Genomic DNA, 14,000 nt, shown 5'->3' on the forward strand with positions numbered 1-14,000 from the left:
CCCATTGGTTCTTGTCGAACAGCAAATTGCTTAGAGTCGTCATGCGGGACCGAAACCTCCTCTGCCGCGAATCAAACATTGGCACCGGGTACTTTGAGACGAACTAGGGTAACAGGAGAATGCAGATTGGATCGTTGATGATGGGGTGTACTCACGGAATAGAATGTAATTGCCATTCTGATTACATTGATCTGTTCCTATAAATCCTATACTTTTTAGCTAAGGCAATCGTACATCGGTCCAGATCAGATGGAATATTTAGGGTTAATGCGTATCGACATCCCATAGCAGTGCTGGGACTTGTGTGGACATCCCTGTAAAGTCCTGTGGATTTCCCATTCAAGTCCATACGAATTGGTACCAAGGATGGAAATGGTCGTTCACTAACATTACTCTTGGTAGCTCAGCTCATTGTTTTGGCAGCTACTTTCCGTTCACTCACAAATTGATGAAATCTCTTCAAATGAACTATCCTGAACGTTGATACAGATGAACCCCCAAAGGAATGAGTCAAGAAAATGAATGACATCAAAACATTGTCATGTTAAGCCGGAATTGGATTCACAAGATTATTGCACTTCATCTTCTTCAGCTACCCCAGCATCAAGGCACAACTCTCCTCCAGACTCCGATTTTGCAACAATTTTCGCTTGCAAAGTTTCTTTTTGCTATAGGATTCTTCTTCAAGGAACCGGTCGTTTGAACTTCATCACTGAGCAACGCGTTCGCGGCATAGGGAGCTGCACGCTGACGTCACGAATGAAAGCAATGAACTCCCGTTCATCGGTTTGACAGATAGCATTGGTTTGTTTACCTTTATCTGTTAGTCGATTCAAGTGGATGCTAGTTTTAAGATTTTAATAACTATAAGACGTGTTATCCAACGATTTTCTTTTAAAAATTCTTCCTTTCTTAAAAATCTAAAAAATAAATTTTCAAAATTTTTCAAAATTATATTCTAAGTTTGTGAAAACAAACCACTGCCAGGTGTCAAAATAAAAGTTAGGTTAACTCGACGCTGCAGCTCCCTATTCCTTAGTCCATTGAGTTTCTCTTGGTAAAATTAACCGCCAAATTCTCATCCGATCGACTTTTGAGTGCCATTCTCGATCAGCCGTTGGATTCCTAGATACAGCATAAAAGCGAAGACAACATATGAAGAAGACTGGCAACTTTGCCTGAATCTGAGCGACAGACATATTTGTGGTTTATTAATTTATTTGATAAGGCTCAAACGAATTAACTTTACAGAGCCGAGGATTCTTGGTCACTGTACAATACATCTTAAAACTATAGTCAAAAAGTACAACACAATAAACACTTTATCTTCCGCTATCCAAAAAGCCTCCTCCATCAGAACTGGAGCCGCTTCCAGTGGTTTACTTGTATGGCAGTTACGCCATCGTGGGGCAAAGCGCTTCCATTGCAGCAATGGACGCAAAACGTGGCCAACACTCACACACTCATCACGAAACGGTTGCTTTCCAAAGTCGACGACGCATCGACCGAAAGAACTGCTGATGAAGAACAATGAGGAGAACCACACAATGGTTGCTCTTACAAGTCCGCATCGTGCTCTCTTGCCGTGCGGATCTATTTGCTTTTTGCTTAAGGAAGTGTTACTACTACCTAAAGCTACAACAAATTTAAACAGCACTTTTCAGTGCTCAACCTGTAAAAATGTTCTACCTTGTTCAACTCCTCTTATTCCTCTTCGATCCTTGTTTGGACCCTACCCGAGGTAATCCTTCTTGGATATCGATTTGGAAAATTCCTCTTCGATCCTTCAGATTCTTATAGCAATCTGCTTGGAAGTCGATTTGGATAAAAATTTACTGCCGCCATGGCGCCTAAACGCAAAAGAAAGGGGCAAACTCTTGACCCCCCTTCTGATGAAATTAATTTGAGTAATCAATTTGATTTGCTCACGGATGATGAGAATGATCCATCATCCAAGAAAAATTCTAGTAAACTTTCCCGGCTTAATGCCAAGAAAGAAAAGATTCCCCCTATTGTGATAACCACTACCGATTTCCATGCTCTTCGCATGGAACTTTTGAATTTCGTGAAAGTTAAGTTTTCACTACAAATCGGACGTCGGGGTGAATGCCGTGTATTGGCTGAAACCTTGGACGGATTTAAATGTCTTCTCAAGTATCTTACTGAGAAGAAGCACAATTTTTTTTACTTACGACACCAAAACTGAACGTGTGTTCAAGGTTGTCATGAAAGGACTGCCCAGTGGTGAATCCCTGGATCAGATCAAAGATGAACTGGCAAAATTACTTGGAGTTGTGCCACTCCAAGTAATCAAAATGAAAATGAAATCCCGTCCTGGCGATTCGCGCAACGGGATTTCTAATGATTTTTATTTAGTTCACTTCAAGTCTAGTGAACTAAACAACCTTAAGGCCTTAGAAAAAGCTAGCCTTATGCTCCATGTCCGAGTGAAGTGGGAACACTTCAGGAAGACTGGAGGAAATTTCCAAAACCTCACCCAGTGCCGTAAGTGCCAGGGATGGGGTCACGGAACTAAAAATTGCTACATGCCAGCTAAATGCATGAATTGTGGTGATTCCTCTCACGCAAAGGACGACTGTCCTGTGAAGGAAGATCCTAAGAAATTTAAATGTTCAAATTGTGGTGAAAACCACAAATCCAATTTTTGGGAATGTAAGACTCGCAAAGCGATCCTACAATCTCGTTCTAACCGTCAGGTAGGAAACGCTCCACGTTTCCGACCAGGTACAAATTCCTCTGCTGTTAACAACGGTCAGCGAGGAACAAATTCTACATTCGTACCCGTAGGTACAAATATCTCCCCTGCTTCAAATGTTTCATCTGTACCTACTCCCCTCGCTGCTAACAATGTTCAGCGAGTTAATGGAGCTACCTATGCTGCTATTGCAGCGGGTAGAAATCAAAATACTAACCAACGTTCTAACGGAAATTTTGACAATTTTGACTTAGGAAGCATTACTGCCCCCAAAATGGAATTTTTACAGAATTCATTAATTGACATGATTTCTGATATGCTTAAATCTAACTCCATGTTTGATGCTATTCAAACTGGAGTAAAATTTGCAAATAATATTGTCATGACTTTGAAATTCAGTAATGGATTTTAAAGCTTTAAACATTTTAAATTGGAACGCTCGATCTCTTAAAGATAATGAAGACGAGCTATTTAATTTTTTGAGAGTTCATAACGTGCATATTGCCGTTATAACTGAAACGTTCCTTAAACCTGACCATAAGGTTAAGAAGGACGCAAATTACTTGATTTATAGAAATGATCGTCTTGATGGACCCTGTGGTGGCGTTGCCATCATTATTCATAGACGAATCAAGCATAAAATTCTTTTTTCATTTGAAACCAAAGTTTTTGAAACTTTGGGAGTTTCTGTTGAAACAAAATTTGGACAACTTACGTTTATAGCTGCCTATTTGCCATTCCAATGCGTAGGCCAGCAAAAGAATTTTCTCAAGGGTGACCTCCAGAAACTTACCCGTCATAGGTCTAAATTCTTCATTATTGGTGATTTTAATGCAAAACACCGCTCATGGAATAATGCTCAAAGCAATTCCAATGGTAATATTCTGTTTGATGATTGTTCTGCAGGTTATTACACTATTCAATATCCAAACAGCCCAACATGCTTTTCTTCTGCAAGAAATCCCTCCACTATTGATTTGGTCTTAACTGATTCATGTCAACTTTGTAGCCAATTGGTTACCCATGCTGACTTCGGTTCTGATCACCTTCCAGTAACTTTTGAAATATCCCAAGAAATAATTTGTAATCTCAACAGCTCTACTTTCAATTACCATAGAGCTGATTGGGAGCAGTATCGAACATTTATGGAATATAACTTCGATCCAAACATTCCTTTGCAAACCAAAGATGAAATTAATTATGCTCTTGAATCTCTGACTACTTCTATAGTTGAAGCAAGAGCTGCCTCAGTACCAAAATGCGAGGTTAAATTCGATTCAATTATAATAGACGATGATCTTCAGCTCTTGATCCGTCTTAAAAATGTCCGTAGGAGACAATTTCAAAGAACACGCGATCCTGCCATGAAAGTTATCTGGCGGGATTTGCAAAAACAAATTAAAAAGCGATTCTCTGCCCTGAGGAACAAAACTTTTGAAAATAATGTTTCTAAATTAGACCCGAGTTCCAAACCCTTTTGGAAACTCACAAAAATTTTGAAAAAACCTCAAAAGCCAATTCCAGCGCTTAAAGTAGGTGGTAAAATTTTGATCACAAATTTGGAAAAAGCTCAGAAACTTGCTAAGCAATTCGAGAGTTCCCATAATTTCAGTTTGGGTCTTACTAGTCCTATTGAGAATCAGGTTGCTCGGGATTTTCTGAATATTTTCTCTCGGGAAAATATTTTTGATGATTCCTGGGGGACTGATTTGGACGAAGTAAGGTCTATAACCAAAAAATTTCAAAATATGAAAGCTCCAGGTGATGATGGTATTTTCTATATCCTCATCAAAAAACTCCCAGAGAGTACCTTGTCTTTCCTGGTAAAATTATTTAACAGATGTTTTCATTTGGCATACTTTCCTGATAAATGGAAAAATGCAAAAGTTGTTCCAATTTTGAAGCCGGATAAAAATCCAGCTGAAGCTTCTAGCTACCGTCCAATAAGTTTGCTTTCTTCAATAAGTAAACTTTTTGAAAAAATAATTTTGAATAGAATGATGCTTCACATCAACACGAACTCAATTTTTGCAGATGAGCAGTTTGGATTTCGCCATGGGCATTCAACTACTCATCAACTCTTGAGAGTTACCAATTTAATTCGTTCAAACAAATCTGAAGGCCACTCAACTGGAGTTGCTCTTCTAGACATAGACAAAGCATTCGACAGTGTTTGGCATGAAGGTTTGATTGCTAAATTGAAAAAGTTTAATTTTCCACTTTACATTATGAAATTAGTTCAAAATTATTTAACTGACAGAACTCTGCAGGTAAATTATCAAAATTCCAAATCTAATCGACTACCTGTTAGAGCAGGAGTTCCTCAGGGTAGCATTCTTGGGCCTATATTGTATAACATTTTCACTTCGGACCTCCCTGATTTGCCTCAGGGTTGCCACAAATCTTTGTTCGCTGATGACACAGGAATTTCCGCTAAAGGAAGAAGTCTTCGTGTTATTTGCAGCAGACTTCAGAAAAGTTTAGATACTTTCTCTTCTTATTTACAAAAATGGAAGATTTCTCCCAACGCTTCCAAAACTCAACTTATAATATTTCCACATAAGCCTAGAGCTTCGTTTTTGAAACCTAGTAGTAGTCACATAGTCACTATGAACGGAGTTCCAATTTCCTGGTCAACCCAAGTGAAATATCTTGGATTAATACTTGACCATAAATTAACTTTTAAAGATCACATTGAGGGCATTCAAGCCAAATGTAACAAATATATAAAATGTTTGTATCCTCTTATAAACAGGAAATCCAAACTTTGCCTGACGAATAAACTTCTAATATTTAAACAAGTTTTTAGACCGGCCATGCTTTACGCTGTGCCAATATGGTCTAGTTGTTGCACTACCAGGAAAAAAGCACTTCAAAGGATTCAGAACAAAATTCTGAAGATGATTTTGAAGTTGCCTCCCTGGTACAGTACAACCGAAGTACATAGAATTTCGAATGTTGAGACTTTAGCACAAATGTCCAACAAAATAATTAATAATTTCCGGCAAAAATCGTTACAATCCTCAATTGCAACGATTAATTCCCTTTATACTTAGATAAGATAGTTTTAGTTATTTAGTTTTAAGCTATCAATTGTTATACTGACATGCAGGTTTGAAAAACCTGTTTAAAATACTGAATTGCCAAGACAGGAACAATGTAAAAATACTTAGATATATATCATAACAATTAAGGCTGGTAAGTTACTGTAGTAACTGGAGCACCTAGGTTAAAAATGAAATGTAATTTATTTTGAATTTGGAACAAATAAAGAGTTAAAAAAAAAAAAAAAAAAGAAAAAAACACAATGGTTGCTGCCGAAAAAACAGACATAGTAGCGCTGTAGAAGGTTCTTGGCAAGACCGGGATTCAAACTTGGGTGAAACACAAAACCCACACCCCCCATGATGTGTTTTTTTTTCCTTTATCGTTCGTTCTGCATAGCAAACTTGTTAAACAAAACAAAAATCCTCCACAGCTGGCACTATATTGTTGTCTTTCAAAGGATTTTTGTCCATTCCGTTCGCCGATCGCATTTCTCATTGGCACCGTTGCTGGAGGGAACCCATTTTGGCCAGCTTGACTGTTGTTTCGACCCTCTCGACCGACCGTGGTATGAAAGAACTCTGTTGGCGTGAGGCCCGAATATAAGTTATTCTGGATGAAACCAGGAGCCTCTGGGATTTTCGCTATGAATCGGATGAAATAAACTAAGCTGGTTGTGAAGAGATTCAGACAATACTCACAGAATTTTGCCTTGAAGTGGCAAGGCACGATCCTCGAACCCAATGTGAAGCCCAATGGAGTAAACAAAGAAGTCAACCTTAGCAACGATTGGCAAAACGTCAACACTCGACAGTGACAGAAATAGTCCCAATGATGTGTTGTAAAAAAAGTACAGATTATACAGACGACATACATATACTACAGTTACTACAGTTACAAACGAAAATAACTTGGAAAGCATTGTCAAGTTACTAAAAATTAAATTTTACACTTAGCTGTTGGGTATCAAGCGCCTTCGGTCAGCAAAAAAGGCAGAGAATCTTCGGCGAAGCATATTCCGTGTCAAGTGGAAATCGAACATCGACGCTACTCGGTTGAACACTAGCTGCAAGCCGTAAATAGCGCTCCCTATGCTATAATTAGTTCGAAGAAGTGGAAGTCTCAGCATATGACTGTTGCGTAGTGATCGAGGTTGAACATTAATGTTCACTTGTTGCTGAATTGCTTCGCAGTCGATTCTTCCTTGCAGAGTATCGGCGACGGTTAAGGCTCTGAAAACATCTCTTCGGATACGTAAGGGCTCGATATTGATCAATTGGCAGCGATTCTCGTAGCTTGGAAGACGAAGTGGGTATCTCCAAGGCAGCTTACGGAGCGCGAAGCGAAGAAAACGTCGTTGAACAGATTCAATTCGCTCGGCCCCATTATTGTAAATAGTTCGGGCTCCAGACAGCAGAGCAGTATTCCAACGTAGATCGTACGAGAGAGCAATAGAGCAATTTCAAGCAGTAAATGTCCGTGAAGTTCTTAGTAATCTTGAAGACAAAGCCAAGCGTTCTGGACGCTTTGTCGACGACATACGATATATGGTGTGAGTATGTCAGCTTTGAGTCTAGAAAAACGCCTAAGTCTTTCACGCAGTGCACCCGTTCAATAGTCGTGCCTAGTAGTTTGTAGTTGAAAATAATCGGTTGTTTCTTGCGTGAGAAAGTAATAACTGTTCACTTAGCTGGGTTGACCACCAGTCAGTTTAGACTACACCAGTCAGCAAAGATGTCAATCTGATTTTGGAGAGAACGGCAGTCGGCGAGTGAGCGGATGCGCAGAAAAACTTTCAGATCGTCTGCAAACGATAATCGTGGCTCTGTGATAACATGGTGAACGTCGTCGAAGTAGAGGAGAAATACCAATGGTCCCAGATGGCTGCCCTGAGGTATACCGGACTTTGCGCAGAAGCTAGCTGAGCGACAAGTACCCAAAGATACTGTCAATTGGCGCTCCGTGAGGTATGAACGAAACCATCTCAAAAGATTTCCACCGATCCCTAGCCTATCAAGCTTAGCGATCGCAATTTCGTGGTTCAGCTTATCGAAGGCTGCCGTAAGATCTGTGTTGATAACGTCCGTTTGGGTCCGAGCAATCAAACTGTCTGTGATGTAAGACGTTAGGCACAGCAGGTTCGTAGTTGTGGAACGCCCAGTTATGAATCCGTGTTGATCTGTACTTAGATATTGCCTGCAATGCGCATTTAGGGACTCTATGACAACCAATTCAAAAAATTTTGATACAGCACTCAGCGACGTGATTCAACGGTAGTTGTTTACGCCGCGTTTGCTTCCCTTTTTATGAACAGGAAACATATCCGCAGTCTTCCAGTAAGACGGAAAGATGCCGCAGGAAAGAGAGAGCTGGAATATGCGGCGCAGTGGATCTAAAAGACAAGTGATGTTCTTTTTAAGAATAATCGACGGAACACCATCGGGTCCAGCCTTAGTTGAAGTCTTAAGTTTAGATGCTGCTCTAGAAATCGTATCTGTAGTGGCTTCGACCATGCTGAGCGTTTGGTTGATCAAAGGAACATTACTGGCCGCGGAAGTAATGATATTAGCGGAGAGTTGCTCGGCTTCAAACACACTAGCAAATTTGGCTGAGAACAGGTTGCAAATGTCTTGTTGATTTCCAGCAGTTTCACCGTTAAAAATCATGGAAGAGGGTAAGCCGACTTCCCTGCGTTGCTCATTTACGAAGTTCCAGAAGTATTTCGGGTGTGATTTTAGCCGCCGTTGAATCCTCCTTTGATAGCGTTGAAAACAGAGACGACTTAACCGCTTATACTCGTGGTTCAGTCTGACATAGTAGCATTTCAGCGACAGTGTGCGGAGTTTAGTAAATCTTCTGAGAGCAGCCTTCTTAGTTCTTTTCAACGAGCGAAGATCGTTCGTCATCCACGGGACGCGAGAGTCGATATGGATGATCTTTTTGGAAACGTGTCTGTCAATGACATATGCCAAGACATGAGAAAAGGTTTGTGCAGCAATGTTGACATCTACAGGATCTAGAATATGCTCCCAATCTAGGTTAGACAGCACATGGACGATACTGCGATGGTCAGCTCTACGGAAGTCATATGACACAGCGTTTGGAGTGCTGGTGAAATCATGGACAATATTATTTTCGATCACGATAACTAAAGCAGGGTGATGATGCACTACCTTGACTAAAGGTTCGGGTGCCATGGAGAGGAAAGGAGCTGTATCACGAGCACTCACGAAGCAGAGATCCAGGGTGCGGTTGTTTTCATTTAACAGGCCATGTCCATGTCCAGGAGCTGGATGGTTTCTACGTGGAAAGATGAACGCTCGTGATCAGGACAAAAGAAACCACTATGGGTTGGAGTCCATGCAATGTCCGGTAGGTTAAAATTGCCAAGAACAATAACTTCGTCGGAAGGGCCTGCTTTGTCTGAAGCGGCCAAGACGGATCGCCAATGTGCGTCAATAAGCTCCAAGTCACGGGTTCGATCTGGAGGAATGTACACTGCAAAGAGAAGCGATTAACGATCACCAAGTTGAATAGCCACCCACATTTGTTCAACCCTGTTCCAGGAATCGTCCTCGATAACTTCTGCGTTCAGCTTGGAATTAACTGCGATAAGGACGCCTCCCCCAGTAGTTTTCCTACTATTATTCGTGTTTCGATCGCAGCGAAATATTTCGTAGCCAGCACCAAAGACATAGTTTGAAATGGTTCGATAATTGAGCCATGTTTCGTTCAAAACTAAAATGTCGTAGCAGTGATCCATGACGGCCAGATGATAATCTTCCACGAGGCCGTTCATACCACCAACGTTCTGATAGTAAATCGTTATGTCCGACCTCCGCTGTTCGGGAACAACGGAAGGTTCAGCGTGTAGTTGCATTTGGGAGCCGGTAAATGTCACTTGACGGAGGAAGGATGTTCGAGTAGGGCCGTTGCCAATAACAGGAATGTGGAAGATCCCTTCTCCCATCTCAAACGCAGGGCCGGGACGACTGCTGGTTGCTGGCAGGAGGGGCTCGACTGCGATGAGTGGAATAGGGGCTTCTTCAGGGCGAACGGCAAGAATGCGTCCCGGAGTGCAGTTGACTGTGGTGGCTCCATGTTACCGACTGGCAGATGTTTGAGGTGAGTTGAAGGCACTGGAATTATGATCATCATCAGGCAGTGAAAGTTCGTTAGTAAGTGTGTACTTGCCTAATATAGCAGGCTGGGAGACCCTCAATCCACATCTAAACTCAGGGCCAGGACGACTTGGATGAACGCTGGCTGCAATAGGCGCGACTGATTTAGAGGAACTGGGGACTCCCAAAATGCTTTCTACGTTGCGTCCTGGTTGAGAAGTAATTTGCCTCAATAGATTTTCAGAGGGCATCACCGAAAATTCGCTTTGGACCGGGGTCAGAATAACCTGAGTATGGGAGAACTCATCACGCAACGATAAACTTAAATCACAGAGGTACTTGCCTATGCAAGCATGGTGGAAGACCCCCTTTCCACCACCAACTACAGGGCCGAGACGACTATGTTGAACGAAGGCGGCGGTAGGCGGGACTGTGTTGGGGCGATCGGGGGCTTCCATCAGACTTTCTACGGTGCGTCTCGGGGGCATTGTTGATTCGTCAGATGAGGGGATAACAGGTGACTGTTATACTGGGTGTACCTAAAGGGGCTGGCATATCGAGAGGTGCTGGTGTCCCAAACGGTGTGCCCGTTGGAGAGCCACCCGGAATAGTCTCTGGAACAGCAGGGAGTGCTGGGATATCAGGAGGTAGCCACACATTGTTTTTCGCCTGAGTATCCTCGAATTCTCTGTATACAATCCCCTGTGGCCAAGTTTCAGGGTTCAAAGCGTTCTCTTTTAGTTTCATTGGAATGCCGACCTTGTAGGAGATGAAGTTCATCGATAGTGGGTCGGTGCCTTTTTTCACTAAAGAGACGACTTTAACTGGTTCAGTCGTTCGCAGTCCATCACGAACAAGTTTCTCAACCACATCTCTCTTAACACTGGGGTGAAACCGGGAAAGGTAAACCCAAAACAGGCTTGATGGAGCATTGACAGCGAGCGTATCGCTAGTTCCAATGACTCTTGTTCCAGTAGTCGGTTTAGTCGTATCACCTCGACGGCGTTTTGAGGGGCGATCATGATTCGGTCTAGCAGATGTACCTGGGGTAGCAGCATTAACTATGTGAGTGAGTTGAGCGACCTGATTGTTGTTTTTGGCCATTTCGGTTTTCAGCTCGGATAAGCCGGTCAGGTGACTACCTATCACCGTCGAAATTACGTTACCGAGGGATGAAACAGTGTTTCTGAATCGGGCGTACTTCATCAACTTGCTACATTCATCACACATCCAGAACAAATTGATTTTCTCTCGAAGAATCCTGACGAATGGCAAGTTCAAGTTAATGCATCTCACATGATACACTTGGTCGCAGAGCCCCATACATTCGATGTGGTCTTCGTCCGGTTTCACTGTTTTGGCACAGCGGTCGCACGCACTTGTACTGGTCATTTCATTGAACGGAATTAATTCCCTATACGCGTAAAATGCCCAATAAGCAGATTACTAAATCCAGATGTAGGTGGCGCGTCGAATGTTAGACGAACGATCGAAAGGTGGTTTTTGCAACACCACTAACACAACAAACAGAAAATTCACGTAAATTCACAAAACTAGAGTTTACAGAGGTACACGAATAACTTCAGTGAAGTGACTTTGAATGGACTAAAACAATAAGAAACCGGCTGCGAATGAGAAGTGTTACTATCAATTGACTAAGGAGAAGGAAAAGAATGATTGTATCCTACGTGTGTCCTAAAGTGCCGAATAGTGTGCCGTGCTGTATTTCGGCACGTGTGCGGAGTTGATTACCCCTTGGGATTGTTGGTTACTGCGTCATTTTCTCATACATTTTGACCTAAAACCACAGAGAACAGACATGGAGGCTCGAAAAAATTTCTCTAAAAACTAAGATTCCTATTCGACTTAAGCGCCACTAACGGCGACTTCCCCACTTAAAAAACCCTCTTTGATAACATGATGGCGCTGGCGTTGCACAAATTACACTAGACACTAAGTGCTAGTAGCGCCAAGTGGCAATTTTCAACAGAAAATTTATCGATACTAGCGCCAAATTGGTCGAAAGTGGAAAATTTATAGAGAAAATCAGGAGATGCTAACACCACGTAACGGCGACGTTCCCACTTATTTTACACAAGTTTCTGACCGAACTTGAACGTCTGTTCTCTGTGCTAAAACCCCATATAAACTTTGAACCAAAAGCATCAACTTCTGCTACAACCATATGAGTTGAAACTTTCAGAGAGTGGTTTCCGCACATAAAGACACAATTCTGGGGGGTGCCCGTAGACGCTTTGAATCATTATTGTTTGGACCAGTCTACTCTACAATCGTCTTGAGAGCGGAATGGCTTTCCATCGTCTGCTGACACACGGTTGATGTGTATTTGCAGCTGGAACCTCAGCATATGGGTTTAGTTTAAAGTACACGTAGGCTAATACACGGAAAAGATTGATTTTCATATTCGTCACGTTTGACGAAGTGCAATTCTCCTCAACAAAGCGTCTGTACCTATATTTTATGGTTTTTTTTTTATTGAAACCCGATTCTGACAGTTCGAAAAAAAAACCGATTGCGATTAGTGATAGTTAAAATTGCGTTAGTTCACTTTTCCGTGCAGCGCAGTTTTCTACTATTTGCTCTAGTGAGCATGTGTACCTCCCAATGGCTCCCATGCATACATTCGAGAACAGTTAAGTGAAAATTTACCCAAATTGAATTTTAAATTGCCTGTATCGAAAGCAGTCTACTGGCCGAGCAGGCGAATCTGCTCTGCGACAAAGTGATTCATGAATTATATATAAGCATAGATTGGCTTTCATGACGACGAGGATACATGATAGCGCGTGTGTGAGCTAGTGCACTCAATGTCACAATGAACGCCGATATTGATGTAGCATGTTTGCTCAACGTATTTGAGAATCCTATTTCACTTTCAAGCACCACTTGTCATCGCTAGATGAAAAATGATAACTCAATGTTCCACTAAAGCATGCTTCGATGCTGATGGGAACTCCATGCAACCCGACAAGCGAAAACAAAATACACAATTTCAAGATATAAGGTATTTATTCCTCTTGGAAGCACTCTTGCACTAACGTTTACCGATAGCAGCCGGAGAAGTTCGCTTCTGCTGAAATTGCTCTGGTTCGGTACTAAACGAGTAAGTACCTACTTGTTCTGGTTTCTTTTCCGGGAATGTGTCTGGCAAATCACGATCCGTACTCCATCATTTGCTGCATTCTTGTACCTACTCCATCGAGAGGAACCCTCATCTGTAGTCAGTGCCAGTAGAAAGAGAGATAACTTTGTGAACTAGTTTTTCCATGACGGGCTGGCTGACTTTTAGTCGGTGAATGGGTAAGAAGATAGAGCCCAGAGCTGTAAGTGATGTAGAACCAGAGAAGGATTAGAGTAACATAGAAAATTGCTTCTGTTAACTACTTGACCGTAAATTCGCATTTTTTGTTGAATTCGTAGTCTGTCAGTGAATGTTGTTTTGGTAAGTTTTCATCCAGTTGGTGAACTTTCTCGAACCAGACGAAATCACTGTTGTTGTTGTTGTTGTTGCTAGTCAGTTGTAAATTTTCTCTGACAATGGAAACACATAATCTTTAATTTGACTTGTCATCTAAATTTGGACGAAAAAGCAACGAAAGGTCTGTAGGATTACCTGAACCGCGGATAGCTCTGGAGAGGGAATGGCGATGAATAGCTCTTACATCGACTTCGGCGGCTCAATGGCAGTTAGAGTTAAGGTTTGGTACACGCAGCAAGCCCAATCATTAGTTCAAAGGTACTGATAATGACGGTAGGAAACATTGGCACTTCTCTTTAAGGCCGTTCGCAATGCTGTTGTATTTTATAAGGACTGTTTCAATTTGAAACTAGAACAGAAACTCACCTCTCGCAATGCTGAGTTGCAGTTTCATTATTCGAGCACTATTTTGCACCAGATTTGCAACTGCTCGACTATTCTGTTTTATTTCTGAGCGAGTTTGAAACACGAATGGAACTCTGTTTCAAATTTCTTTGGATGTGTTGAAGATGTTTCGAAGAGCTTCACAAACAAAAAACGGAGAGCTTCATAGAGGACAGTAAAGTTTATGAAACTTGATGATTACAAACAGCTTTTAGAACTGTGCGTTGCGCTGATC

The sequence above is a fragment of the Ochlerotatus camptorhynchus genome, unplaced genomic scaffold, assembly GCF_037179485.1.
Source record: "Ochlerotatus camptorhynchus isolate MF236.1 unplaced genomic scaffold, CSIRO-AGI_Acam_v1.1 ptg000312l, whole genome shotgun sequence".
NCBI classification, from domain to species: domain Eukaryota; kingdom Metazoa; phylum Arthropoda; class Insecta; order Diptera; family Culicidae; genus Ochlerotatus; species Ochlerotatus camptorhynchus.